General features: G+C 44.4%; 1 protein-coding gene across 1 annotated transcript in view; it reads left to right on the top strand.

The window, feature by feature from the left end:
• The window catches only part of LOC136827173 (uncharacterized), a 369,000-nt gene that overhangs the window by 903 nt on the left and 358,917 nt on the right, over positions 1-9,180 (top strand). The gene's annotated exons all lie outside the window — the stretch shown is intronic.

Below are 9,180 nucleotides of genomic sequence, written 5' to 3'. Positions count from 1 at the left end.
TCAGCTGTATGTTGAATGCGCTCTTGCCTCCAGGGTGTTGAGGCCCTTCCTTTCTGATATTATCTGGCTCAGCCCCCAGCTCTCCGGCACCTTTTAGTGTTCCCCTCATCTTTCCACTTGTCACTTTCAAATGACACACTATTTTCTTCCGCCTATCATTCAGCATTCTTTCCACATGACTGAACCATTTCAAAATACTCTGTTCCATCCTTTCGCCTATGATAACCTTTTTACCATTGCTGCTTTTTTTCAGATATTGCACCACTTTAATTCTCCTTATGCCACATACACTATAAAACAATGAATCATTATAGCTTCAATTGTTTTCTTTCATTTGCATTTTTCATCTCTTCAGTATTTCAGTAAAGGAGTCTTGGCTTAACATTCTCTCTATACATGCAAGTCTTGACTTCGATAGGTATTCCAGTTTTTCACAATGTGTGCACACCCTGTTACCCTTTTTGCTCCATTTATGCTGCAACTCGCCTTTTCTCTCATCCTACCATTATCCATTATATTGACTCGGATACCTGCATGAATTAATTGTTTCCATTCATTCAACATCCATTGCTCCATCTTCCTAGTTGCCATTCACCCTCGTAATTTCACTTTTGATCACATTAATTTTACTTTTTACTTTCACCTCTTGCAAACACTTTCTAAGCTCTTTCTCTGGATTCTGTACTTTCCTTTCACTATTTCAATTCAGCACTGTATAATCTGCGTTCATACTCCATCTAATACCACTGCTTTGCGCAGTCCTGAATTATATAATTTTCATAACCATTTCCAAATTTAAAGCAGCTGTTTGGACATAAATGATTTAAAAATGATTGATCTGCCCAAAAGGCCGACGAGTTGTGAGCCTACGTAAATATTCAGTCTTCATCCACCCCACTGTTCATAGCCTAATTATCTGTTTGTTGACATTCCACGTTCGCTATAGGTATCTTTCACATGTTTATTTTCTCCCTATCTCTTTTAGTCACTTTTTAGCTCTTGCTTTGGTGGATGTTCCTCTCAAGATTTCCAGTTGTTTGTTACCTGTGGTATTTGGACATTATTTACAGTATTTTCTGGTCTTTACTTCTTAGTTCTGGATGTTTGTCGGGTCGGCTTCCTTTGAGATCTTTACACACACACACACACACACACATATGAATTTACATATATATATATATATATATATATATATATATATATATATATATATATATATATATATATATATATATATATGTACACATATATATTTATGATTTTACCTGGGGAAATGGTCACTATGAGCCAGGTATCAACACTTACCGTTGCGTTAGCCTTGTTATCTAAACTTGGTGGGTGCAGGTAGTCATAAAACACAAGGAAAAAGAGGGATTTTCATATGAACTTATGGCTCTACTCACAAGGAATGTGGATATAAACGCGTTAGAGTTAAATTAAAATTACGTATATATATCTACACAAAAAGAATATCCCAGAAGATGAAAGAATGTGGCATTCAGGCTTATAGGGGGCCTAAAGGGAAATTTCTACTGATGAACTCGAACTTGTAATCCTTTAGTGGGGTTTTCACAAGGCACAATCCAAGGATATTCCACTGCAAATTGGTCCCTCTGAAATGAGAGGTTCAGGTATTACAAGCCAGTAAATGGGGGAGAAATACTCAGGAATTTGGGGCCGTGCTGAGGGGGCCACAAGGCCTCGAATGAGCAAAGATAGGCAATCATTTAAAAACACAAACATTTGAATAACACTGGTATCACGAGGCAAATGAAAATTGGAATTTACTGGTCTTTAAAAGAAAACACTTGAAGGGTAATTCATGACTGATAGGGACTCTTTAACAAGCACTTTACCGTGTAGAGGAAGGGGTCTCCAGCGAAGAATGGCGAAGATGGATCACTAGGCAAAATATGACTGGGAAGTGTGTTCCTGCGGCGAAGATTGGGCGTCAATCACTCCTCCAGCACAGCGGTCCCGTGCTTGTCTTATGGCAATCTGCCTCACGACTTCATGACGTCCCTCGAGTATCTGACTCGTCTCCTTCGTCTGTCCCTATTTAAGGCACCAGTCGAGGGATGGGGGACGGTGCAGGAGTCATCTTCCATGAGTCATGTGTCCAGGTGTGCTGAACATCTGGTCGCTTCTCGACGGGGTAGCTGCAAAAGAATCCCACACAGTTCACTCTGCCCCAAAAGAGAAAGTTGTAAAGTAGCTTAATGATGCTAAGCTTCTTTAGGGAGGGGCCTTAATCCCTCTTTTCCCTACCTTCAACCTGCACTAAGCAAATGCCCTGTCAAGGATAAAACAGTAAAAGTGTTTTCATGGTGGCTTCTTGTGAGATATAATAGCTCCCCGCGCAAGATGACATGTTGCACCTTCAGTCGGGTGCGAACCTCGATTAACAAGAAGTCATCAGAAAAATGCTTTATGTTACTCTAAATATTTCTCTGTAATGATCTTTAATTATAATTTTTTATTTAAGTCTCTGCGACACACAAGGTATATGATAACTCACTGAGGGAGGAACTGAACAATTTATGTTACTCGCAGAGTGCATGGTGGCTTATAAACAAAGCAATTTCCATTTCATGAAGGTTTTTGTAGTCTCTAAGTACCATAATTTGACAGATGTTTTAACTAACTGGAATTTGATAAGTAGAAGAGCTAAACTTGACAAATATAAGTTACTGAAGATTATGAGGCAGGGCAGCTAAGAATATAGGAGGTTGCTGTAAAATACTAACACAATGTACGTGTTATCGTTAAGATAAAAGTCTCAAAATAATCATGCGCCTAATGCTAACCAGTAAATAGAGGCATGCAGCTAGTTTGCCTTGAGGATACATTGCGATGAATGGTACATGGTTTGTGTTAGATGTCCCCATGTTTTTATGCAGATTGGTGGCGCAGTGCCGGACATGGCACTGAAGCCAGTGGCACCCTTATGAGCACGACGATGAGTGCCTAGGAAGGTTCTAATTTTTGGGGAGTAACGCTTACCAATTTTGACTTTATGATAACTTCTTTAGCTAATGACAACTGACTTAAGGTTTAATTGTTTTTCCACGGGGTTTTAAAAGAACATCGCCATTTTTAGATGGGGGTTCATGTACTACAGGGTTGCCATTTTTCATGATTTACAATTTGCCATTTTTATGATTTTACTGGCTTTTTATGACTCCAGTTTTACGCTTTGATTTTCTGTTAATTGGGGCGAAATTTTAATGGTATTCATTTAATGGATGAATGAACAAAGCAAACGAAGGAAGTGGGGCAGGGGAGAATGAAGTTCCAATTGTTACAAGAAGGAAAAGAAATTGACAGGCAAGGGGATGTGACACCGCTTTCTGGATAGTGGGCCATGATCCTTGTATTACAAAAGGTGGCACCATAAATCCAAGGGCGTGAGTCTAAGACTCGTGATTACTACAAAAATCAAAAGAGAATAAATGACATATTCAGAGTAGCCAATGGTGGTAGAATAAGGGTAATTATTACGTATGCCAGAATTATACTCCGTAGCCTGTGGAAGACAGCTAGGACCATTTCTTAGGTCAAGGGGGCTGCAAAGGTAACCAGAGGGCACGACCCCTCTGGAAGGATCAGTCTCCAGCATCTACGCTCATGGCACTGTGCCAATTTTGCACTCGTAATAGTAATAACAGATGGTAATGGCATATCGTATTTAAATGCCTCCTGCTGAGGTAGGCAATGAAGGGGAGTCGTAAGACTCATGCAGGTGACCGAACTACCAATGGCATTCTGCATTTGCAGAGGTGATTAAGTAAAATGGGGCGCCTAGGGAAGGCATGAGCTTGCATGGGCATGTTGGGTGTTCCCATGTGTAAAACAAAAGTAAGTAGTAATCACAGGGAGAAAGGAAATGTTATAGGAAAGAATAAGGAAGAGCGTTGCAAAAGGGAATGAAAAGGATAGTGGAGGACCTTGACATCCTCCTCTGGATAGAGGTGCCAAGATCTTCATAGGATGAAAGGGTGGCACTGTGCCAGGTTGGCACAGGTGCCAGGAGAGCTTGGGAGCTCTCTTTACTCTACCTGGAATTATCCACGCCCGTGGTATTTTCCTCCACAGACCTCTCCTACTTTGATAATTTTCCTCAGCTGGAGAATCGGGGGACCTGAGCCCGGAGGCGGTATGTGAGTGCCACCTGCGTTGGCTTCCTTGACAGCTGACCCAGGGACCTTCGTTGCTAGTTCTACCATGATCCGTCTCAGATCTTGGAGTTCATTGGCCAAGTGAGAGATGGCAGAATCCTGGCTCGCGATTATGTCTGTGACAGATTGAGATAGAGAAGAGGCAGTTGGGGGAGGCGTGAGAGGCTTGCAGGTAGCAATGACCAGCTCAGGCACGGGTTACGAGGCTGCATCTTTAGGTGAATTTCCGCTGTGGTCGGGAGGAACCGTATCTCTTACCGACGCTGGTAGCGGCGACAGGCCAGGAGAAGATGGGGGGTCCTGAGTTGGATTCCTTAAATGGAGATCGGGGTGTGCTCTTGTGCTGGCACTGGCACTGGCACAGGTATGGATTTTAGAGATTTCTCGCTGTTCTGGACGGACGGAGCTTAGCACTGCTCAGTGCATGCAAGTGGCACTGGCTGAGAATTGGAATTTGGGTTTGAACCTCCTGGAGGGAGATCTGATTGGGGCTCTGGCACTGGCACTGGGTCAGGGCCGGGCACTGGAATGGGATTGGGAATCGATTGAGGAGGCCACTGTATATCATACTCAGTTGGCACTGGTAGAAACTTTACGTCTTTATGGTACCCAGGGGGCGCCAGTGTTGACGTGGGAGAAGGCGGTGGAGGCTTACTCGCGCCTGACGAATGATGTGGGGATTTGGATCCCTGGATTGTTGTGACATAGGTGGGGACTGAAAGTCCTGTCCCAGGAGGACGTCATAGCCTACAGGAATATAGCTTGCTACTACAAGATTGCAAATTTTAGATTGGTGAGGTCTGGTGATTCTCAATTGAACCGTAGGGAGTATCATTTTAAATTGATTTATTCCCTCGACTTTGACGAGTTTTTGTCTGTTAATGACAGCTCCATAGGGAACTCTGTCCCTTCATATGAGAGAGATTTGCGCTCCAGAATCATCGAATGCCTTGGCTTGGCGCACGGGGCAGCTGCCCCGGGGAGGGGCCACATATATGGGACCGTCGGTGGGAGGGCCTAGGGCCCTGGAATTCGTGACTGCCAAGGCAATGGCAGGAGTATTTAATTTATTGTTTTTAGGGCATTTCGCCCTTTAGGGAGAGTGGTCTTAAACCTTGCATGCCGTGCAATAGCTTTGGCTAAAATCTTTTCGCACTGCCCCTGTGGAGGGCGCAGGCAAATTATTTGGTGGATTTCCAGGAGAGGATTTAAGAGGCACTGTTTGCTTGTTTCGGCATTGCTCGGTGGAATACCTGACTTTCCCACAGAACCCTCACACAACGGGTTTCTGCGAGTGCCCATTCTTCGGCAGAGGGGCGCCAGTGAGGAAGGAGGGGGGGGGAATAGATTTTCGGGGGATAGATTTTCCGCCCCATGGAACTGTTGTGGGCGTGATGGGTGTCCCATGTGTCGGTGAGGCGACAGCACTCAGCCAATGTCATGGGTGCCTTTTCGCCTATATGAGTGGCTAGGGCAGGAGGTGCATAGAGCAAGAAATGCTCTAATTTAAACTGTTTGAGGATGGCCTCAGCAGAGGAGATTCCCAGGGATTCTAGCCATTTCGTGAGGGCTGGCTTGGATTGGTATGCCCAGTCGGTCCAGGTCTGGCCCGCTTCCTTTATTTGCCCTCTCCAGCGCCAGCTCCAGTGTTCGGGGGTGATTTCATATGCCTTGGTGATGGCTTGGCGCACAGAGTCCCAATTTCCTTGATCCTCCCCAGGGAGGGCGTGGAAGGCGATCAGGGCCTTCCCCAGAGGAACTTGGTTAATAGGATGGAGACTTCGGGAGGAGAAAGGGTGTAGCAGCCCAGAACTTTCTCTGCCCTGTCGAGCCACGTTCGGCCTCGGTCCACTTTGACATGAATGCGTGGGCCTGGCTGAGGGCACTTGTCGCCGAGGTGGGAGGGGGTTTGGAAGTGCCAGTCTGGACCATCTGAAGCTCGTGGGCCTGCTGCCTTTCTCTTTCTTGTCTTTCTGCCTCCTCTCATTTTTCTCTGGCCATTCTTTCTGCCTCTCTTTCTTGTCTTTCTGCCTCCTCTCGTTTTTCTCTGGCAATTCTTTCTGCCTCTTTTTCTTGTCTTTCTGCCTCCTTTTCTTTTCTCTGGCGATTCTTTCTGCCTCCTTTTCTGGTCTTTCTGCCTCCTTTTCTTTTTCTCTGGCGATTCTTTCTGCCTCTCACTCTGCCTTTACCTCATCAAGTGCCTTTACCTCATTAAGTGTGACCCCTGAGAGGCTGAGTTCTTTCCCGGCGGACATATAAAATTTGAAGTCCTCGTTTAGTTGGGCTCTGGTAGACATTTTGAGGGTGAGGGAGACTCAAAGGGACACAAATGAGATAACCCCCCCAAAAAAAATTGTAAGGAGTCATCTGGGGTAAGTCAAATGCACGACTTTTGCAGGTCGTTCTCACTGAACAGACTGGATGGAGATTTTGGAATTTGGAGGGTGTGTTGGTCCTGACCCAAATGGATTGAGGGTACGTGGCCCTGGCCCAAATGGAGTTTTTAGGGTTCAGAGGGCATTGGCCCTGGCCCGAATGGATTTTTTAGGGTTTGGAGGGTGTGTAGCCCTGGCCCGAATGGATTTTTAGGGTTTGGAGGGCATTGGCCCTGGCCCGAATGGAGTTTTTAGGGTTCGGAGGGCACATGGCCCTGGCCCAAATGGATTTTTAGAGTTCGGAGGGTACGTGGCCCTGGCCTGAATGGAGTTTAGGGTTCGGAGGGCACTTTGCCCTGGCCTGAATGGAGTTTTAGGGTTCGGAGGGTGTGTGCCCTGGCCCGAATGGAGTTTTAGGGTTCGTCTCATAGGACATAAGATTTTGGGGATCCTTGCACAGACTGAGCCGGCTATAGCGAGAATTGGTTGGGATTTTAATTTCTCGAATAAAATTCTCTGTTAGGGGAGTCCCAATACAGTTAGGTTCGAGACTCAGTGAGCGTTGGGACGCTAATAATGATAACCCCCAAATACAGTAAATAAGTGAACAAAACTGAGACAAACCTGATTATAAACAAAGTAACAAAAAAAAAAAAATTGTGGGAATGGATAGGATGCATGCTGGGTGGGGGCGGATGGTGAGGAGGGAGGATGTAGGTGTCTGAAAGTCAAGTTATTTTTAGACTCGGTGTCTAGGCTACGGGTTCACTGACCATGTGGGAAAATTGGCTGGGTTTGTAAACAAATTGGTTGGTATGGCCTACGTAACACAGAATACTGTATAGCGGGAAAATGCTAATAATAAGACGTACAGGAATCTTATCACAGAGTTTGAGTATTCGCCGACTAAATGGAAAGTAACCAAATTTTATGCTTTCCTAACAACTTGTTCCTGCCTTTTTCCCTATTTGAATTCTAATCTCAACTAAGACGAGAGAGAGAGAGAGAGAGAGAGAGAGAGAGAGAGAGAGAGAGAGAGAGAGAGAGAGAGAGAGAGAGAGAGAGAGAGAGAGAGGGGTTAAATTTCCTAAGTATCAGTGAAGCTTACAGATCGGTCCCACGTGGGCGGTTGAAACACGTGCCTAACTATTCTGTGACAACGAAATTGTTTGATTAATACACAGAGGAAATATGCCCACTATTTCCTTTTCTTTTAAAAATTTGTGACGCTTAGTCTTCCCTAACTAGCCTAACATGAAATCATGCAAGCCACATGCAAAGACTATCAAGACCTGTGATTCGATTATTAATTCTCTCCTATTTCCTATCCTAAAATAAACATATCATACACACATGGAATTCCTTGGCATGTGCACTTGGATTTTACGCAAAGGTTTGTTGTTGTCTCGCACCCAGCTAGCTTCACTAATTGCTGATACGGCAAGTTGCAAACCAAAAAAAGGGGGGGATGCAACTCGCTAATAACGAGATCTAAGGCCAAAGGTCGCCATTTTTATGATTTTACCTGGGGAAATGGTTACTATGAGCCAGGTATCAACACTTACCGTTGCGTTAGCCTTGTTATCTAAACTTGGTGGGTCCAGGTAGTCATAAAACACAAGGAAAAAGGGGGATTTTCATATGAGCTTATGGCTCTACTCACAAGGAATGTGGATATAAACACGTTAGAGTTAAATTAAAATTACGTATATTTGCACAAAAAGAATATCAGGAGATGAAAGAATGTGGCATTCAGGCTTATGGGGGGCCTGAAGGGATATTTCTACTGATGAACTCAAACTTGGAATCCTTTAGTGGGGTTTTCACAAGGCACAATCCAAGGATATTCCACTGCAAATTGGTCCCTCTGAAATGAGAGGTTCAGGTATTACAAGCCAGTAAATGGGGGAGAAATACTCAGGAATTCGGGGTTGCGCTGAGGCCACCACAAGGCCTCGAATGAGCAAAGATAGGCAGTCACTTAAAAACACAAACATTTGAATAACACTGGTATCACGAGGCAAAGGAAAATTAGAATTTACTGGTCTTTAAAAGAAAACACTTGAAGGGCAATTCATGACTGATAGGGACTCTTTAACAAGCACTTTACCATGTAAAGGAAGGGGTCTCCAGTGAAGAATGGCGAAGTTGGATCACTAGGCAAATTATGACTGGGATGTGTGTTCCTGCGGCAAAGATTGGGCGTCAATCACTCCTCCAGCATGGCGGTCCTACGTGCATCTTATGGCAATCTGCCTCACAACTTCATTGTTAGCATATTATGATTTATATTGTTCGTGTTGTGTTAGTGGCGTTGCAATCGTCGCTTATGTCGATTTGTCTTTTGCATTTAGTTTTCTCTTTGGCCAGTCATGGCGCCACCTGCATGTAAACAAACCGTGTGTTCGCTGTTCCCGCCTCATTTCAGTCTGCAAATAAAATCTACCGACGATAACACAAGTGTCTCAATCAGCCCCTTCCTGGAACTCTTGTTAATAAGTGAAACTAATCCTAGAGGATCTAGAAATTAGTAAGGTCAACAGGTTATGGGCCCAGAACACATTGGGATTGATTGAAAAGTGTGATATCGTCTAGATATAAGAAAGTGCTAGCCTAAACTTCCCTTG

This window comes from Macrobrachium rosenbergii, chromosome 41, assembly GCF_040412425.1.
Source record: "Macrobrachium rosenbergii isolate ZJJX-2024 chromosome 41, ASM4041242v1, whole genome shotgun sequence".
Taxonomy (NCBI): Eukaryota; Metazoa; Arthropoda; class Malacostraca; order Decapoda; family Palaemonidae; genus Macrobrachium; species Macrobrachium rosenbergii.
The sequence above is the reverse complement of the archived record's forward strand: the minus strand, read 5'-3'. Positions and strand labels throughout refer to the sequence as shown.